The sequence below is a fragment of the Balearica regulorum genome, chromosome 6, assembly GCF_011004875.1.
Source record: "Balearica regulorum gibbericeps isolate bBalReg1 chromosome 6, bBalReg1.pri, whole genome shotgun sequence".
NCBI lineage: Eukaryota > Metazoa > Chordata > Aves > Gruiformes > Gruidae > Balearica > Balearica regulorum.
Window position 1 is genome coordinate 22,880,207 of NC_046189.1, and position 22,465 is coordinate 22,902,671.

At 37.2% G+C, this 22,465-nt stretch overlaps 1 protein-coding gene across 1 annotated transcript in view; it reads right to left on the reverse strand.

Moving 5' to 3' along the window:
• Positions 1-22,465, reverse strand: part of LOC104638733 (sodium channel protein type 2 subunit alpha) — a 201,006-nt gene that overhangs the window by 174,038 nt on the left and 4,503 nt on the right. The window contains exon 2 of the mRNA XM_075756785.1: positions 14,129-14,276. The gene's annotated coding sequence lies outside the window, so the exon portion shown is untranslated. The remainder of the gene's footprint in view (positions 1-14,128; positions 14,277-22,465) is intronic.

The following is a 22,465-nucleotide window of genomic DNA, read 5'->3' on the forward strand; positions in this document are numbered from 1 at the left end:
AGCCTTCCTACCCTCAAACACTCACACCCAACTTGGTGTCAGCTTACTGAGGACGCACTCAATCCCCTTGTCCAGATCATTGATAAAGATATTAAACAGAACTGACCCCGATACTGAGCCCTGGGGAATGTCACTTGTCACTGGCCACCAACTGCATTTAAGTCCATTTACCAAAACTCTTTGGGCCCAGCCATCCAGCCAGTTTTTTACCCAGCGAAGTGTACACCTGTCCAAGCCATGAGCAGCCAGTTTCTCCAGGAGAATGCTGTGGGAAACAGTGTCAAAGACTTTACTAAAGTCTAGGTAGACAACATCCACAGCTTTTCCCTCGTCCACTAAGTGGGTCACCCTGTCATAGAAGGAGATCAGGTTAGATGTTCTTCCATCCTTAACTACATCACTTGTAAACAGTAAACATTTTATCTTTCAAATGGGTAGCAGAGAAGACAGAGTTTTGATGACATTAGGAAGAACAAAGAGAGTGGTTTAGTGCTCACAGACATGTTATTGGTTCAATTTTGAATAATCCTTACCACCGCAGAAAGGGGAGGTGCTAATGCACTACGCCTCTAGTCACTCTCTTTTCAACATATACCCATTTAACAGGCAGAGGCCTTTGGCATCAATAAAACATGAAGGCTTCATGTCTAAAACCAAAATTCAGCAAATGCTGAAGGTCACATATGCTAATCTGCCATCTTGTGGGTATACACCATAATACACTCGTTTTTAATATCTATTCTACAATTTATTACAGACAAATTAGTAACTTGTATTTGAATATCAACTACTTAAGAGTACACAGTAAAATATTTCTGAATGAAAAATGGGTGATACAAATACAATCCACTGTCTGGTACACTATCAGTACTGTACATTCTAAAGAAGTAACCACAGAGCAATATTGCCCAAGATATAGTACTAATTCTAGTTAGGTAGACACTCTAGGCTAGTCTCTTGGTTGCTCTGAAAAAATTAATACAGTTATAAACAATGATTTAACAACATCATAAATTAGTGTACTTTAAAAAAAGTAAGACTTTCTTCCAAACATAGGAAGATAGATCAGTCAAGAAAACTTGTACCCTCTTCAATGTGAAATGGAATCAAAACCTAGCAGTGAATTTTATCTAGCTATACAAGACTCAGGCTTTACTTTTGGCTAAGAAGCTTACCTATTAATAAAATAAATCCGCCTGGAACTACTACTGCATTTGATCTTAATACAAATTATAAAGTACACTTTCATGAGCTGCTGAGTAACAATTTTGTTACTGCTTTGGCTGCCAGTTAAATTGGACATGGCATAGAAGGAGCATCAATGCAAAGGTAAAGTCCAAATGGCATGTGCAATGGTACAAAGAGTTTGCCCGTATATATAACTGTCATCAAATTATGACCAAAGAATTAATTCTCAAATGTGCTTAAATACTCTTCTAAAATGCAAACAGCCCCCCTTCCTTCCTGTGTGGAATATTATTACATTAGTACAAAACAATGCCATAAATTACATTAGTTTAATTGGTGACTAATTTCAATAGTTTCATGAAATCTTGGTCCCTGGCTGGAACTCCCAAACTGCTATCACATTTCACATGATTGTTTTCATTCTAATGAAAATCTCTCTCTAGTCATGACTTGTGGAAACTCTTTATGAAGTTAACAGTAAAACATTGATTCTACTTGATATACAGATAATTTATTTCAATATAATCCTTTCATTAAGACACTTTTCCTCATCTCTGACAATGACTATTTGCAAAGCTATAAGTCTTCTGTGGCGCTTTCATAGCACTATTTCTACTAGATAGGAGTAATACTCTAGTAGGGAGATGTCACATGTCTAATACATTTCACTTTTTGAGCAACTGAAAGTCAAAACTATGGTTATGTCTTACCAAAAAGTAGTTAGGGTGCTTTAATAAAAACAATGAAATGGAAAGTATGGGCAAATAGCACTTTAAACCATCATTGTTAGAGCCATGATGTATGTCACTTGTATAAGTATTGTGGAAGAGATTCACTTTTTTTCTTAAACAGCATTGAGGAATTAGCTTCACTCTTGGATTAGAAACCTGGAATCTTTATGGGCTAGCTAAAGCAAAATAGCCAACTTCACTCAAGAAAGTGAGAAAAAAGGCTGAAGAAACAGTAATAGAAAGTGTGACTTGATAGTGTATTATCTCCATCCAAAAAAAAAAAAAAAAAGCTATTGAAAAGCAAAAAAAAAAAAAAAAAAAGAAAACCAACTGAACATTTGGGATGTAATTTCAGACTGAAGAAAAAGGTCTACAGAGCTTTTGGCTGTTTAGCCAGACAAAGATAATAATCTAGCAGTAGACAAACAAGATGATGTTGCAGATATGCTGCTGGTTTTGAGTCCTTGAATGAATCTGGCTGGGCATAAAACCTATGTCACAGGAAAAATAAGATCAGCAGAAGACCTCTTTTGGGTCACCTCTCACCTCATCTAGAGGAGGGAGTAAGATAGGCCAATATAATAATATGCTTGATTTAATGATGACATTAAATATTTTCATGGCATACTAAGCTTGGTAGCCTGTTCAGTCAAAACTCTGCCTTACCCATGCAAAAAATTATTATACCCATCAGGTCAAAGATTAGAATGTCTTTTTCCACTTTTACAAAGAGAGTACTATAAGAGATATGTAAATTCAGATATGAATGACACAGATACAGCAAAGCATGTATAATTTTGTAATTTATTTGTACCATCCACCTGGATTGTTTCTACTACACTTTATGAGTACGGTATCAGTTACATCATGGGGCATTGCTTAATTTCAGTTAAATATCATCAGAAATGGAAGTCTGCCACAAAACTAAAATATTCATTTTGAGCTACTACTACTTCAGGGCAATTACTGCCAAAACTTTGGTCCAGCTCACTTTAAAATTGAGTACTGTTTACAAATTCAAATTCTAGATATAGGATGTGATTTTGAATAAAAATTCTTACCCTATCTCTGTACCAGTCATGGCATCCTACACTGATTTTGGTGTGATATCTGAATATAAATATATTCTAAAAATGCTTCACACAATGACACTGAATATTAAATGAAATCAGTTTCTTCAGTTATCTATAGCTTTGTCTTTCCTTATTATATTCATGTATTATATATACATACACAAGATGCAAATCGGAGAATTTCACATACAAGGATTCAGCAGTGTTACAAAGACAAAGGTGACAACATCTCATTTATGGGTGCTACAGATTATATGGATGTCTTCCCATGGTCAAAACAGACATTAAATCTGAATCTGTAACCTGAATGGAGGGATTCTGTTCTCCTTGACACCTACATGTGAGCATGCCTACTGATCAGAGAGTGTAAGGATGTTTCTATACTGTTTAGGACAAGTCAAATCACACCTGTCAAGAGTGACTCATACAGATAAGGCAACAGGTTTATCAAGAGATAGTTGCCATGGCAAACAGGTAGTGAGTACAGTTTTGCATGAATCAAAAGAGAAATAGCCTTTGAAATAGCGAAGCACCATCTTCAGTACACTATGTGGTTTTTACCTTCTGCAAACATTCTGGAGCCAGTGCTATACAAATCAGAGTCATACCATATACCTCATAGGTGCATTTTGATCAAGAGATACAGTAGTTTCAGTAAGTTCTAATACTGATGAGCTACAAAAATACCAGACCTCTCCCCCCCCATGCTTTTGTTAAATATTGTAGGCATATTCTAGACACAGTGTGCTTGACAACATCTGGCACACAGAATCAGCAAGCTATTTAGAAAAAGAATTTATTTTTATTTAAAAGGAGAAAAAGGTATGAAACTGATGCCAAAAAAATTTGAATCCAAATCATCCATGAATAAGCCAGTGCAACAACACTAGTAAAATCTGAACAGCAGTATCAAAACAGAACACTGTAAATGACTTTCTAATGTAATGCCTTTTACAATACACCACAAATATCTGAAAAAGGGCATAAATAATACTACAGCTAGAAAGGAAAAGCCAAGATGGTTCATGCAGTTAGCCTAGTTTTAGGCCAAACCCCAGATACTCTGCAAATAGAATCAGCAGTAAAAATTACAGTACAACACATAATACACCTGTCATTAACTATTAACTACTTTAATTTCAAAGGACTTCAGGGGGTCTGTGTGATACACATACTCAAGATACCTAGTGTCTAAAGGAAGCCAACTATATTATAAGAGGACAAATACCATCAAGAATATCTCTGCCAGAACAGTAAAAAGAAAAAAACACACCCCCAAAAGACCCCGGCCTATTCAGTCTTGCTGTTTATTTGCAAAAAATTAACACACAATACATGAAAAGATGGTTGGACTTGATGATCTTAAAAATCTTTTCCAACCAAAATGATTCTACATCATCTTGAACAACTACAAACCTCTTCCAAAGAAAATGTCTTTAAAATTGCACTAAATTTGTTGTTTCAGTGCTTCTCACATATATTACCTTTGCTCGGATTGTAAATTGAGCAAACTTAAGGAAATCATTCACTAAATTGTGGTGTTCTCTTTGTTTCCCTTCCAAATTCAAATTCCAGAAACAGAATTTGAAGGTCAAGCTAAGTTATTTCTAGCAGCTCTGCTGACTCTGATTGAAATACGTTCTTATTCCACAGGCTATAATTTGCCTATTACTCTGCCCAAGTAAACAATCACCTTGGCACCTCTCTTCCCTCCTTATATCCTCCCTCTCCACTCCATAGGAAACAGCTTTCTCCTTTCTCATGTAATCTGAGACCAATTATTCTCAACAGTATTTGATTTTCAGGTTTGTTATTTCTACTTCAGATGCAAATGCCACTTTGGCAACTGTACTAATTGTTCCAAGAAAACATATCACCTGTACCTAAAATTCTAATCTAGCATCTCGTAGTAAGACATACGCAGCCAGTATTAGCAACAACAACTGTGTAGTTGTTTTAATAATTCAGAATGAGACAGTGAGATGAAGAGATTATTGCCCCACTTTATACATCCTATACAATTATTTTACAGCATTTGTACAGACTGCATTGCATAGTTACTCAAGTGATGCAACTGAGATTTGTGCATAAATGCATAAGACATCATAGGTTAAAACTTCAATAAAATGCTAGCAAGGGTTAAATTCTGTTTTAATCCTCAGACAGTTGAGTCACAGGGCTGCTATTGAATGTACTCTTTGCCTCAAGTCTTAAGCTTTTCTTTGTAATACGTCCTGATCTGTAAAGGAGTGATGAATAAAATAACCAGGAAATGTTATTTCTTCCCTCATGGTGAAGCAGGGAAAAGAAGGAAGAGTAAGATTCAGTATGCATAGACTATGCAGTGAAGTTGAAGAATCCTGTGTACAAAGAAAAGTAAAAGCAGTGGCATCAAAATTGCTAATTATTTACTTACCACAGTATTACTCCTATCGAAACACTGAATTTCAGATGAAAACAGGACCCTTTACAGTTTTTAGTTGTTTAGGTTCAAAGGAGCTAGCCATTTGCCATAAACAAAAATTTCTGTAAAAACTCAGTCGCCCAGTGAAAACAGAACACTATCAGCCTAGCCTAGTCATTTTTGCAAATTTAATCCTAAATAATAAATTTTCCAAGTGAAGCAATGTTCTAAATAACAAAGCCAACCTCCTCCATTTCTGTTCTATCACCCCACTGCATTTAAAGGGCTAATGTTTTGAGTAAACATCACACTAGTAGAAAGTGAAGAAATCACTAAGTAAATCACAAATTGTACAAGATCATTTAATTTACATATATTCATGTGTTTCTAAAATAGAAGCAGACAGGAAGATACGAGGCAGGGAAACTGAAAAAGATTAGCCTTTCATGTGGACAATACTCTCAACCTACCAAGCACTGCAGTAAGATTCTAGTACATCTATTCCTATACTATTTCTGAGTAATAAAGAGGTGACAAATGCAAAAGAAAGGTATGTCAGAGACACTCAGTCTCTTAGGTTGGCATTTATATGGATTTTAGCATAAGCACTCTACTCCTTTACAGGGTCTGAGATAAATAATACGGAAAACTTAAGGCTAATAAATTTTATTTCTTCCAGTTCTCATGAAACTCTGCGTTTTTGTTCTGAACAGCACTGGAAACTAGCATGGGTAAATGAAACACTATTCTTGTGCTATTTACCAAGCTGACATAAAAAGCACTGAAATCTGATAAAATTTTCTTAATATCTTTCTTATTACTGCCATAAAGAGGCAAGAGATTCAGTAAAAGAAAACAAAACTGAGCTGCAAGTAGGTCTTCATTTGAAACCCAGGTTGCATTTTAACTCACCAGAATCAACTAACTGATGATACTGGCTGTGAACAGGCAGCATAGACAAGGCAGAGCAAAATTTTCAAAAATCTCACCATACCTTTTGAGTGGTTACCCTAGTTTACTACACATGATCCTGAAATTTTTATGCCCTCTCAACAAATGACAGCTCAAATCTAAAAAACAGTACAAGCTAAGTATAAACTGCCACCATGACACTAAACATGAAAATTAGGTTTTATCTCCATATAACCAGTTGTGATGTCAGCATTTTACCACTTACCCTCATACTTCTGACTAATGGTTACATAATAAGGTTTTGCAGTGAAGAAATACTAGCCTGTTTATGCATCACCTCAACAAACTGAATGGCTTACTGGGGATATGGTATGATTAAAATGAGGTGAAGGAAGGAAATAGCTTTATGTCACCCCATTTTAAATTAATTTCATGGTTAAAAAGATGGTATTACTATGTAATCATGCATGATCCTGTTCTCTTCATGGTGACCGGTCCTGTGTAAAGTTACCCTACAAAGAGGACTAAATTACGGAAAGCACTGGATCAGTCCAGGTTAAATACCAGTCTTACTTTGATTCCATGGGTTACATTTTCAGTGGAGAATCTCCTTAAAAATTACTCATCCAGAGTCTGATAGTTAAAGTAAACCCATGTAAGTAAAAAATAGAATTATAATAGGTGAATAACTAATAAAAAATAATAGTTCATGGCAGGATACAATAAGGATACTCATTCTTATTGACTTCCCTAATCCTAGGAAAATCCTTCTAATTCGTTTTTACAGACCATCACTCTACAGTACAGCAAGCAGAGTTTGTGCATAAACAAGATGACCTAGTTTTCAACATCTGCAAGTCTTAGCTTGAAGCTTGTTTGTTACTTGAAAAGGCAATTAAAATTTAAACGAGTGTGAAAGAACAAACTTATTTTCCTTGAATTTCTGTGATAAAGAGTTATGCATTAACTAATACTCAATACAAAGTCACCTCAAAATTCAAAATAACAGAGGATAATTAACAGTCATATCCTTTGAGAATAAAACAAATCACAGACAGATACTAAAACACATGCAGAAATATTCAAGAACTGTAGAGGTAAACATTTCAGGAGACTTGGTTGGGTAACTCCTTTCAAGTCATAAACCATGTGAAGAAAGTGTAATTCCACAGAACATTCTTCAAGAAATAAACTCTGAGCTGATGAACAAAGTGACCTGTATATTTTTGTATGGAATTCATTAAAAATCAGGCACTCAACTTGCAACAGAAAAACACATCACGTGGAAGGTGACTTTTTAAACATCAGTATTTATGCAAGCAAACTTATTCCTGTTTTCTTCTATTCATAATTTTTTTTCCATTGCATTTATATCTGTTACTATTTAATTGTATTTCAGGATGGATTTACTGTTTTTTATTGAACATGCTATTTATTACAAGCTGAAAAGCGATACACAAACCAAAACAATTTCTGTTCTAAACAGCTTGTAAACCAGGAAAACACAGGGAAACACAGGAAAAACTGTCAAAAGATCAAAGGACATTATGGCACCCATTTTTTACAGAATCTAAGAACCCAAGTAATTTATACCTCTCTGTCCTGAAAAATGTTCTGGAAGACAAAGGTGCCAGAACTTACTGTATGTTATACTAACAAACTATCCTGAGTAAATTCAGCTCCATCCCTGTCACTGATCCAAAGGATGGCTTTTTAGTTAAAACACAAATGCTGAAGTCAAAAGGACTACATTCTGGTACCAGTTCCCCTGGAAAACTTCAGATCTTTGGCCAAGACTGTTACTTATTATCTTTATTGCATTCTGCATTGAGAGTCCAAATGTCACTATTTACACAAATGCACTTTAAAATCTACATAGATGTTCTAGACTTTTCCCATTAAACTACTTTTCTGTGTAAGGCATACAAATTATTTCAATGACAAAATCTGACATCCTACAGACAAGTGCATAATACTGTGAACGCTTAAGATTTCTGCTTCTATAGACCACGGAATTCATAAAAGAAATAACAGATAAGTTAAAGATGAAGGATGGGAAATAGTCACTGGAAATTAAATCTCCTCTAAAATTAAATATACATTGCCATTCTTTGTGAACTTACACTTAAAAGCTCAAAAATTATTCCATATACAAAAAAGTTATCTGACTATATATATACCTAATCTCAGGTGCATTAAAGAACAACAGAAGAATAGAGGCTGAGGTTGCCATTAGCGCATAGATGTCAATATTAGTATTTTCTCACTGCACATTTATGTTCTTTCTGATCCTTATGTTTCTCTTAAATTCACTCTTCAAATTGTCCCTATTTCTTTATTTTTAATTACAACCTTCTTTATATTAGTAAGAGAAAAAGGTCAAAGTATTTTTAAAGAATGAAAGAGAACAGCCATGTAAATATATGCTGGTTACTTTGACACTGATCCTGGGTAAAATCACAGAATGGAGGAGAAAGACTGCAATCAGTTTAGAATAAAGACACTAGACTAACTGATGAGCATCAGAACAGCTTTAGGAGAACTACGTCTTGCCAAACAGCACTTTTTTCTGAATACAGGTTTATTTGATCAAAGTAACTGTGTTGACATCAAATGCCTTGCAAAAGCCTTTCAATAGGCTTATATGACATTCTGAGACAAAAAAATCAGTACTTAAAAAAAAAAATCTGTATAGAGTCTAAAATCAATTATATCTACATAAATTACAGGTACCAAAAGGTAAATGTAAGTGAGATGCAATTAATTCAAGGCAGCATTCCCTTTCACATCCTATGTGGCTGGTTTTGGCCAACAGTAACATAGGCATCTATCAGATTCGAACATGGTCTTGCATCACATTCTGGCATACTCACTTAAGAAAAGAAAAATGTTGACAAATTGAAGAGTGAAGGAATAATTTTAGATCTTAAATAATGAAGAGTGAAACCTGTACTTTACATACTAATTTTTATCCAACTGAATACTGAAGCAACGTGATTATCATCCACATATTCCTACATGCAGAAGAGATGCCTTTAACATTTTTAAGATGTAACGTGTTATGAGATAATATGGTTTGCACACTATTCTCTTCAATGTCATAATCTAGTAATAGATGCAAAGCCTAATACAGAATATCAGAATTCTTGTAGAATACTTACATACAAAAACCTTGAGCTACAGCTCTGTGAAATTGCGACTTTTAAGTATGATTTATATAACTTTTAATCTCATAAGGAGGAGTTATTAGAATTATTACAAGAATACTAGATAAAATACTGGAATTAAAACCCCTTCAATAGGAAATAACAAGTTAAAAAAATCATACAAACTTCCCCTCAGATTCACTGTGTTATCAAGCACCGAGATTACATACATTGGAATTCACATTGCCCAATTCCAGTATCCTTTTCACCATTAGTACAGCTCTATATCTTAAGAGATAGTTATTTAAATCACATACAACTTGCTATTGAAGAACTCTGCCTTAATGTGATTTATGTTTGGATCTCTTCTTTCTACCATTCCCTCATTCTCTTAGGTAATTTACTTGCTTATGGTACCATGTGAGAAAAGATTACAGGTTAGCATCCTGGAACCTATTAGCCAGCAGACTGTTTCCCTTCTAGGACAGCACCTCTGGGCAGATGGTCTGTTCGCTCCATCCTGATTCTCCCCAGACAAGGAGACAAGTGATTCATCCCTCCTGGCAGATAAGCTGCTGACATTTCCATGTCTGTTTACTGGGTTAGGTGACAAATTGTTGACATGATCCTTTTATTTTCTCCCTATTCTCTTAACATTAGGGTTGGGAACTTTAGCAGGTGAACACTCACTTTCTGTTACAGTCTGGAGACACCACATGTAGCCAACTTAACTATCAATTTCATTTTCAGCGCATAAAAGTTAAGCATGTGTATTAAAAATCTACACTGCAAAACTCAGTTTGAGAAAAAATTAGAAGGTCCTGAGAAAAAAAAAAAAGACATCACAAGTCATATGATAACATCTGTATGTGAAATTAATATGTATCTAACAAGGAAATCAAGAGATTTTGCAAAGATTTCTTAAAGTACTGAAAAAACACAAGGAGGTGAACACATCTTGCTTCATAAAAAAATGAACTCAGACCTCTTATAACTTAAGTGACAAGCTGTTAAATTCTATAAGCTAAAGAATTTTAAACTCAGAATTTCCAAAAGGAAATGCACCTTTTTTAAAGCAAACAGCTGACTTAAGTAACTTCAGGAGGATAAGAGTCAGATCCAAAAGTTCTATCTAGCTATAAAAAAGGATATTATAAATTTTAATGATGCTTGGCAGATCCATAAATTTTAAACAAGTTAATCTTGAGACTGCTCAACGGTACAACACACAAAAAACTTACTTATATATAGCATTGCACAAATAAATCTTCCTAGGACTGGAACCTTACAAGCCCTACAGGATATGGAGAAGGGGAGGAGAGGCTTAGATGCAGGGTTAGCAGAATAAAAATAGACCAGTAGTGCTCTATGCAGCAGTGAAAGCAATCACTAACCACTTTAAGACACGGACCCATAAAATTCTGATGCCACTAGACTACATTATATGGCACATAAAAATGTGGAAAGCCATGTGTTTAGTCGCTGTTTGCTAAAAACTGTGATTGTGTTTTAATATTCTAGGAAAAACACCCCGAAGTTTTGCATCATGATATTATTTCTAAATTACTAGGACACATTATAAAGGTAAAAGCTGACAGGATATTTAGCTCTGCATTCTCCCTTCTCTGCCCTCAACCACCAGCAGTTATACGTTTATCTTTGAGCTCTGCCCGCTGCTTTTTTGCTGTTGCCTCTCTCAGAAACAGCTTGCACTTTTTAATGCTGATGTGACGCACTTCTTTAAAAATGCTAAGCTGAAAAATTTACATGTAGAAATAAACACTAAGTACCTCTAAGGCTGACTAATATTTGGTCACATTCCCCAGCCTCCAGGATGCTTACTCTAACATTTTTGCTGAATAATTTCAAAGTACATCGGAAGTACTTCTAATGCCTGTATTTTAGATTTGACTGGTACCTGTAATCAACCTGATAAAGAAAAATACCCTAAGAAGCAGAAACAAAATATTCTTTCACTGGAGTCCAAATTTCCAAGTATTTTATTTTTAGCATATAAATAAGGAATTAGGCTATAGAAATGATTATTTGTTGTCTCAACACTGATCAAACACTTCTCATGCCTTTAAATACTTTAGACAGACTTTTTTTTCTAATTCAAGAACCTGAAGTTGCAAAAGAAACAATTCAGATATGACCCATTTCAAGTACCCTTCTATTCACTATTATTGATTTAAATCACCTACTAGGTTCGGAAATTTATAAGAGACAAGAAAAAATTTTTTTCAGATAATCATAAGAGAATAGAAATAATTCTTATCAGCATGCTTTCAGTGATAGTAAGAGTGACGCTGAAAATTTGCCTTTCTTTTACCCAGTTTCCTGAACAATAATGCAGAAATCACTAAATAGAAGGGGAACATTTAAAAGGCAAAGTGATTAAGCATTTCTTTTTGAAGTCTGTAGGAGAGGAATTATTCAAAATATGAAGGATGTCTCATTTATAAACAAAGATTAGTGTTAGCCAAAGCACACTAGTAAAAGGATTAAAAAAATAACAGTGAAACAGTGTACAATATATACACCAACATCAGAGCTGTAAAACATTGGGTATATATTTAACAATTTATAGAACATTCCTGAAAAGGTATCAACTAAAGAAACAAATGGAGATAAAAATTAACTCTACAGCTCCTAGAAGAGAAGTCTTGAAAGGAGTACTCATTTATCGGTCCAGGGCTTTCATCATTCATTGCTTTTCATTCAGCAGAAAAGAGTATTTTGTTTAAGTTTCCCTTGAAAACCACTTTAGATACACATGATGTAATACATTCGGCAAGGTCTGTCCTTGAGTCACACTGATTTGTCTGAACCTGAGTTGAGTTAAGACTCAGACTGTTGTAAAATAGGCTGTATAGGAAAATGGACCCATGGAAAAAAATTACAGGAAAATTCAAGTTTTGTGAGATCCAAGAGTCCCAAAGTGAGCTGGAAGAGTATTATAACTTTATTAGAAGTATATTCTCCTTTGTCATCATGAGAGAGCTGGAATAAGTAACATTCTATCCTGAAATGGAAAACTACAAAATAAGTTTGAAGGATTTCTCCAACTAATCATCAATGGTTTATCATTACAGGGAAAATATGCAAGAAGTCTGACTGACTTGGTATTATAGAATACCTTAGTAGCAAGACAAAAAAATCTGAATCAACAAGACTTCAAAAAGCTATGTTTCTTATTATTATTGCATCTCTGAATAAGAAAGACAAAATAAAAATGAATTAAGCAGTGAAGAAAGTTTTCATTGTTCTGTTAAATATTTCTTCCCAATATTCCTAAATTACACAGAAGGGAAAAAAAAAAAAAAATCCCTTATTTTCCAGTTAGGTTAAATTATTTCATTGGAAGATGAGGAAAAAACTAAAATCAAAAATCTGCATTGATACTCTGTGGCTTTAAAATAATTTGAATTGTTAGTACAGAAGTTCTACAGAGATTTCAAATCTAATTTTCTCCTCCCCAACTTCAATACAAACAATGCACTTTTGTAACATATGTGTCTATATTATCAAATACAACTTTATAGTACTTCTGATATTTTATAAAAGCTTTATATTGTTTGGCTACTATTTAAAACAACTTCAGAATTGTGCGTGAATAAATTTTAGTACTCAAAAATATTTAAATTCTAGTTTGCTGTGGAGACAACTACAAAAAATAAAATATTCTGTTACATTCTTATTCTGCATTTTTATGTTCACAATTTTGTGAATCAAAAAATGCTACTCCCCCCTAAGAAACAGATAACCCTTTTGGGAGGGTCAGCAAATTTAGTAATTTATAGCAAGAAAACATTTAGTCAATTACTGAATTAAACAATAACCTATCTGAAATGTTTTCATATGACATCGTCTACAAAATAATTGAGCTAACAGGGTAAGAAATTAATAAAATTAAATGTTGAAAAGTCCTTACAATTTGTATTGTCCTGGTACGGCCTTAACTTTCTAGTTAGTTATTCTAGTGCAGCAAATAAAACAAAGCTATGCTGACACCAGTGTTTCATTCCTGTTATATGTAAATTCTGTTTCCTGGAAGAAGGACGCTTACTCACTGTAAAAAGGTTCACAAGATGTATTCACTCAATGTGTTTAAATGAATGCAATACTAAAACCATGAACAGTTTCTTCATGAAATTTTCTGACTGCTTATATACTTGACCTCCTCTAAGTCAAGTGCCTTTTCCCTCCGCTTTTATTTAAATGAAAACATAGCCAACCATTTTAAGATTTTTACATACATACTAGTGCCAACAGGAAGCATGCTCTGTCTGCTGACTTACTGAAAAGCCAGCTAGGCCTTTTTACAGTGAAAAACAAATCAATGCTCGAAACAATGCATTGGGTTTTTTCAAAGAAAAAATCATCACAAACAAAAAACCCATTTTGCATACAGATTTGTCTGACAAGGATAGTTAAAAAACCCAAAACATCCTGCAGCATCCTAATGCAAGACAAAAATCACTGCCTAAATTTTAACATATTACAGGAATTTACAGAATTCCAATGTGCCCATTTCCTCTTCTCTAGGCAAACATTGATCGGGGTTTTTTCCTGTTCTTAGATCTGAACAAGTGCTGCTTGCACACAATTAAAAAAAGTCTCTGTAAAAAGATATTGGTGACAGCCTCTGAAAATAAAGTAAAATTAACTTACTCTGCTGAAGCACATCATGAGCTGCATCACTTCCACATATCCTTAAACTCCTCCTTTCTCAGTATATTTGTTTCTTGTCAGTTTTAATGGGAGAAGAATGGCACTCAGCACTGGACCCACCAGAACTTCACTATTCATGACATAGCACCTAACAGGACAGTAGAAAAGAGCTGGTTTAAGTAATTTCATTTTAAAAAAAAAAAAAGGGGGGGGGGGAGGACGAGACAAAGTTATGTTGCAAGACAAAAGCAATATTTGATTCCCACCATCTTCCAGGTTTGAATTCTACCTGCTTGTGAACACAGACTATTTCTGGTGAAATGGAAAGATTCATTCACTACACATTTCAAAACTAACTGTACTGAAATGGGACACAACTACGGAAGGGTAAACTAGATGAGTGAAATCCTACTAACATTACAGAATAGTTTAAAGATTTGAATCTAAATTCCATATTGATCAAAGTTACAAACATGAATTTATTACTCAGCAATCCACTAAGTTTCTCGAAGTCTTGCTAATCACTGCTAGCAAACATAGAAACGTAGGGAATTGCATACAAGTAGGACCTTCCATATGTCCACAGATGTGGATCTTCCATTGCACTATATAAATTATTGTTTTCAGATGCCTGCACAAAAAAAGTTGATTTCCTAGTTTTTACAGCATATCGTAGTTTTTATTAAAAAACAATTCTCCAGCTCCCTGCCTGCTCTGCCCCCAAAGTATTCATTTCCCATATTTCACCTCATCTTTTGACAGGAAAGCAAGAATAATTTTCCCAATCCAAAGTGCCTTTCAGCTTATCTTAAGAAGAGAGACTTTAAAACACAAAACTGAATTTGGCAGAAACGGAACATCTTTTTATATTTTATAAAATGGAGACCTGCAAGTAAATTCAATTTGTGGTCAAAAGAGACACAATGTTTCCTTCAAATGCATGGTAGGATAGCTCAAAGTGCCTGTAAAATGTGCTCACTGATGCAAATGCTTAAAACATTATCTACTGCCAGTAGCTGCACCACTGGCAGTAGATTACAAGTGCAGAAAATTTCTGTCTACTATAGCAGAAAACTGACACTTTATACATGCTTACAACTAGGCAGAAAAGCCTAGCAAAAAGAATAAAAGCATTTTTAATAAACGTAATGATAAAAATCAGGATTTTAGATAAAATTTTTCATATACCATAAAGTCTTATCTTATTGAATTGGTACTGATGAATAAAAACATTTAATAAAATTATGTTTACTATAGTTTTTTACCTATCGCTGTAAAAATGGGCCTTTAAAATCTGCAAAAGAGATGACCTGAGATGTGTAAGCTTGAAAGCAACAATACCATGTTATAGTGGCCACCTAGCTGTTATGACTAGTATTGTTCTCAGTTTTTAATTTCTCAATGTATTAAATCTCAGATTGTCTACAAATGTTTCCATCAAACGTGCTTATATTAAGTGAAAATTGTGTTGTGCAAACATTTTATTAGGCAATTTTTCCTTTTTACTGTCACACCTCAGTGCCAGATGAACATTTCCCATTACCTGCTGACAGACTGGACCTATAAGCTGAAATTGGAAAATTTCTTTCATGGATCTGTATGGAGCAGCAAAGTCCTGGTGGGAAAGATAACCAAATCCATTGGTCTAAGCACAATCCAATACGTTTACAGGGAAGCATACAAGCACAGGATGCATTGCTGCTCCAATGATGGATTCCACAACAGCTTCTTCCCACATTTCAATCTCATTAAGCACAATAGCCTGAGATTTATGTACATACAGAGCCATTGTGATAATTTTTTTCCACTATATTACCTGAAGGTAAGAGAAATTGCAGAATCATTTAGGTTCAAAGGGACCTCTTGAGATCATCTGGTCCAACCCCCTTGCACAGGGTCACCCAGATCAGGTTGTGCAGGACTGTGTCCAGACAGCTTTTTAATATCTCCACAGACAGAGGCTTCACAACCTCTCTGGGCAACCTATTCCAATGTTTGACCATCCTCAAAAGGAAAAACTTTTTTAGTGTGTTCAGAGGGAATTTCAAGTGTTTTAATTCGTGCCCATTGCCTCTTGTCCCACCAGGAGATGCTACTGACAAGACTCTAGCTCCCCCTTCTCCATTTTCTCCCAGCAGGTACTTATAACAAGATCCCTCACTGAGCCTTCTCTTCTCCAGACTGAAAGTCCCAGTTCTCTCATGCTCTCTTCATATGATAGATGCTCCAGTCCCTTGATGATCTTTGCGACCCTTCTATAGACTCACTCCAGGAAGTTCACGTTTCTCATCCTGAGGAGCCCAGAAGTGAACATGGTATTCCAGATATGACCTCAGAGGAAAAAGATAACTGGCCTCAAACTGCTGGCAGTGCTCTTCCTAATGCAGTCCAGGATGCTCTTGGCTTTCTTTGCTATGGAGGGTCTGTTGCTGGCTCATGTTCAAGTTATTGTCCACCAGGACCCCAAAGTCCCTCACTCCGCAGAGCCACTTTCCAGCCACTTGGCCCCCAGCATGTACTGGCAGGACTTGGCACTGCCCTTTGTTGAACATCATGAGATTCCTCTCTGCCCAGTTCTCCAGCCTGTCTGGGGCCATCTGAATGGCAGCACAATCACTTGGTGTATAGTTTTGTGTAGTAACTCCTCACCATTTTTGTTTTGTCTGCAAATTTGGAGAGGGTGCACTCTGTCCCATCACTAGGTTAACAGAGGCTGAACAGTATTGGCCCCAGTATCAATCCCTGGGGTACACAACAATTAGTGACTTGCCTCCAACTAAACTTTGTGCTATAACATTATTCTTCAGCAATTAACATAAGAACTGTGGTTTGTTTCAAATTCGTTATTTATATTTTTTCTTGTTTCAACAAATTCCATAAATATTAACACATATGCTATCAATTAGATAACTTGAGCACAGTTTTTGTATTTGACCATCTGCAGCCAAAAGAACTTTCTGCAGCAAAATGGAGAGGAAATCTGAATACTACAAAGCCTAAGAGCACACAGATTTAAAATAGAGACTATCTAAAGACAGGTTTAAGTCACTGTGTCCTCAGTCTGTGGCACTAATTTCTAAAGATGTTTTAATACTGTGTTATCTTTGTACTATTAACAATACTATGCATATTTTATCACCATTTCCCCTTTTGACAGAACTAGGTCTCCATAAACACATACAGATCTAGAAGCAAAGTAAAAGTGTTTGAAAACAAACATCTCAAATGTTGGGCAGCATATAAAAAGCTAAGACCTTATTGTTTTTACCACTGTTGGCCTTGTATTATATAAGGAGGTTACGCTGGATTATTTTTTTATTAGTATCACAACAAGAAGCCGAAATTGTAGGACCCTTTTCTTCTGAAAGCAAGGCTGCTGTTAAATTCTGTCACAAACCACTTTTTCCACTTAGCACTGCCACTAAAGCACGTGGGGAACACGCGTGAATTCCGACTCTATAGGCTATGGGACCCTAGCCATGAGACCAAAGAGTCTTACTATTTGTAATCACACATAACAGTTCAGTTAGTTCATGCACAGTCACTGATGTATTTTTTTTAAGACCATTATCCAGAGGAATACTTGAAGTTATTGATATCACATTTCTGGTATCAGGATTTTCTGAAGGAAAGTTCAGGTGCTCCAACACCATCAAGGTCTATGTCACTAGAGTTCTGACTCCACTGAGTGCCCTTTAGACCACATAGATCTAAACGTAAGCTCAATTAAAAACACCAAACAACCAAAAAAACAATCAAAAACCCCTACATCACCACAAACAATCACCAACACCACTTATTGGTCCTTCAGGTTGGCAACATGAGGGAGAAATGAAGTAACAAGACAAGAAATATCCTTGTGAAAAAATATATTTTTTTAAATCCTCCATGCCTTAAGTGCTGTCAGGGAGCTCAGGAATGACCCCACAGTCAGAAACTGGATTATGCTAGGTCAGCTTCTACAATACTAAGCAGAGTTTTGCTATCAAGGATAGCGAAGATGTTCTATTCAAAAGGTCCTTCATCTAGCTCAAGGCATAGACAATTTCATTTAGTTGAATCCAATGTATGCAGTCGCAGGGTAAAAGTAGCATGTGAGCTATACTTGGAGCCAAGGTCACCCAATAACTAAACTCATACTGTATAAACTGATTCCTTGCTATTTATAGATGTTAAGCAATTTGATCAATACTGTAGCATGCATTTTGCACGTGTATCTAGCTGGGTGTTATTCTCTGCCCACTCAGAGTATTTATATCTATGTACGTACTAGATGTGTTGCAGTACTTCATTAAATGACTTAACACCTTAAAATGCTGTACATACAAAAGCTGCTGTTATTTTAAAGGAAATAAAATTCTCTTGAACAGCTATTCAAAACAAAGCCCACAAGAAAGTATTTTTAAAATGTAACATACTACATATTTGCTTTGTAGATTATGTTCATCTTCAGTAAAATAAATATTCGCTTACATTATTAAACATCAATTAAAAAAATGTAATGCAGTGAAATGTATTAAACACCCAGATGGCTGCAAAATATCTATGGAAATTGTGACTGAAGTATCTTACAGTTTGAGAAGAAAAAAGGAATGAAGTAACTTTTTTTAAAAAATAAATTGTATACAAATACATACACAAAATACAAATTAGAGACAGATAAATGAATAACACTGAAAAGAACATTGCTTATGTATAATACCTACTGAGATAGTTTTAAGTCTGTTTTTCATTATTTGTAAAGAAACTGTTGAGGCTCTTGCACCTAAAATTAGTCTTACTATATCAATTATGTTTCAATTCTTGGCTGCGACATCCTTTCAGCCTGCCCCTACACTGCACTCTTGTGAGCTGGTGTGGTAATGCAATAGCACAAGATTACTTCTTTCAACAGTGTGCAGTTTCTTCAATAAAGAGATACACAATGGGAAAGGAGTGATATAGCAGTTGCATGCATGGGAGAGAACTCCTTGGCGTTAATGTGCTGCTGCTGGAGGATTCAGAAAAAAACCCCGGATTTAACACACCTGCAAGCGCTCTCTTCTGAACTGGCACTGTAGATCAGGACTAATAAATATTTATTTTGCAAATAAAACTGACAGAAGAGAAAGTAGTGAGACGAACTATTAACATCATATTATGGTTCAATAATAATTATTCTTAGAATAACCATGAAAAAAGTATTCTGATTTTAAGTGGAAATAACCTGCTGTAATTCATTATGCAATTCTGTCTCTTGGCTGTAACAGAAATCAAAATAATTCAACTCCATATAGAATCACAGAATGGTTTGGGTTGGAAGGGACCTTAAAGATCATCTAGTTCCAACCCCCCTGCTGTGGGCAGGGACACCCTCCACTAGACCACGTTGCCCAAAGCCTCATCCAGGGATGAGGCCTCCACAACCTCTCTGGGCAACCTGTTCCAGTACCTCACCACTCTAACAGTAAAGAATTCCTTTCTAACATCTAATCTAAATCGACCCTCCTTCAGCTTAAACCCATTACCCCTTGTCCTGTCACTACACTCCCTGATAAACAGTCCCTCACCATCTTTCCTGTAGGTCCCCTTCAGGTACCGGTAAGCCGCAATTAAATCTCCCCGGAGCCGCCTTTTCTCCAGGCTGAACAACCCCAACTCTCTCAGCCTGTCCTCATAGCAGAGGTGCTCCAGCCCTCTGATCAGCTTCGTGGCCCTCCTCTGGACTCTGTCCAACAGCTCGATGTCTCTCCTGTACTGGGGCCCCCAGAGCTGGACACAGTACTCCAGGTGGGGTCTCACAAGAGCAGAGTAGAGGGGCAGGATCACCTCCCTCGACCTGCCGGTCACGCCTCTCTTGATGCAGCCCAGGACATTGCTGGCTTTCTGGGCTGCAAGCGCACACTGCTGGCTCATGTTGAGCTTCTCATCCATCAATACCCCCAAGTCCTTCTCCTCGGGGCTGCTTTCAATCCATTCCTCGCCCAGCCTATAGTCATGCTTGGGATTGCGCTGACCCACATGCAGGACCTTGCACTTGGCCTTGTTGAACTTCATGCGGTTCACATCGGCCCACTTCTCCAGCTTGTCAAGGTCCCTCTGTATGGCATCCCTTCCCTCCAGCATGTTGACCACACCACACAGCTTGGTGTTGTCAGCAAACTTGCCGAGGGTGCACTCGATCCTGCTGTCCATGTTGCCGACAAAGATGTTGAACAGTGCCGGTCCCAGTAACAACCCCTGAGAAACACCACTCGTCACCGTTCTCCATTTGGACATTAAGCCGTTGATCACAACTCTTTGGGTGTGACCATCCAGCCAATTCCTTATCCACCAAGTGGTCCATCCATCAAATCCATGTCTCTCCAATTTAGAGACAAGGATGTCGTGCAGGACAGTGTCAAACGCCTTACACAAGTCCAGGTAGATGACGTCAGCTGCCCTTCCTTTATCCACAGACGCTGTAACCCCATCACAGAGGGCCACCAAGTTTGTCAGGCACGATTTGCCCTTAGTGAAGCCATGTTGGCTGTCACCAGTCACCTCCTTATCTTCCATGTGCCTGAGCATAGTCTCCAGGAGGGTCTGCTCCATAATCTTGCCAGGCAGGGAGGTGAGACTGACTGGCCTGTAGTTCCCTGGGTCTTCCTTTTTACCCTTCTTTAAAATGGGCGTTATGTTCCCCCTCTTCCAGTCGGCGGGAACTTCACCAGACTGCCAGGACTTCTCAAATATGATGGAGAGTGGCCTGGCCACTTCATCCGCCAGTTCCCTCAAGACCCATGGATGCAACCCATCTATGACTTGTGCACCTTCAGGTTCCTTAGATATTCTTGAACCTGATCTTCTCCTACAGTGGCTGGTTCTGCATCCTCCTAGTCCCTGCCTTCTGTGACCTGGGCAGTGTGGCTCAAGCACTCACCAGTGAAGACTGAGGCAAAGCAGTCATTGAGTACCTCAGCCTTCTCCATATCCTGGGTAACCAGGTCATCTGTTTCATTCCAGAGAGGACCCACATTTTCCCTCATCCTCCTTATATCACTGACATACCTATAGAAGCTTTTCTTGTTGTCCTTGACATCCCTGACCAGACTAATTTCTATCAAGGCTTTGGCTTTCCTAACCTGATCCCTGGCAGCTTGGACAGTTTCTCTGTATTCTTCCCAGGCTACCTGCCCTTGCTTCTGCCCTCTGTAGGCTTCGTTTTTTTGTTTGACTTTGCCCAAGAGCTCCTTGTTCATCCATGGGGGCCTCTTGGTGTTTTTGCTTGACTTCCTCTTTGTGGGGATGCATCGCTCCTGAGCTTGGAGGAGGTGACCCTTGAATATTAGCCAGTTGTCTTGGGCCCCTCTTCCTTCCAGGGCTTTGTCCCATGGTATTCTAACAAGCAGATCCCTGAAGAGGCCAAAGTCTGCTCTGCTGAAGTCCAGGGTAGTAAGCTTGCTGCACGCCCTCCTCGCTGCCCTGAGGATCCTGAATTCCACCATCTTGTGGTCACTGCAGCCAAGGCTGCCCTTGAGCTTGACATCCCCTACCAGGCCCTCCTTATTGGTGAGAATAAGGTCCAGCATGGCACCTCTCCTCGTGGGCTCCTCTATCACTTGGAGGAGAAAGTTGTCATCAACACATTCCAGGAACTTCCTGGATTGCTTGCACTCAGCTGCGTTGTCCCTCCAGCAGATGTCAGGGTGGTTGAAGTCCCCCATAAGGACCAGGGCTTGTGAGTGTGAGGCTGCTCCTATCTGCCTATGGAGGGCTTCATCTGCTCGGTCCCCCTGGTCAGGTGGCCTGTAGCAGACACACACACACACACCCCCCCCCCCCCCCCCCCGATGTCCCCTGCCCCAGCCCTCCCTTTAATTCTGACCCACAGGCTCTCAGTCGGCTCCTCATCCATGCCCAGATCAATCTATGTTTCTTGGCTTTAAACAGATCTGTGCTTATCCTGCCTATAATGACTGTGACCACATTTGTGCACTTCTGAACCAAATCTGGTGAACTGTACCAATAACCTGCTGGCCATTCTCTGGATCATGCAGACATTTTCAATTTTATAATCAGTTGTGCTTATGCTTTTAAGGTAGCACCACTAACCTTAAAATTATCTTTAAAAGCATTTAAATAATATATCTCTACTGCTATGCCAGGAAATCAACATTTGGAAAGTCTGGGCAAGGCTGTTCAGCTCGTTTTCAGTTATACAAACTGGATACTTAATTGAATATGTAATGTTAGTAAAAACATATAGTGAGGAAAAGGAATTGACAGAGGATCATCTTAAATAGTTAGAACTACAACAGCAGTAATCCATAACTATAACAGTGGAAACTCTAGCTGCAGTCCTTTCTGCAATGTCAT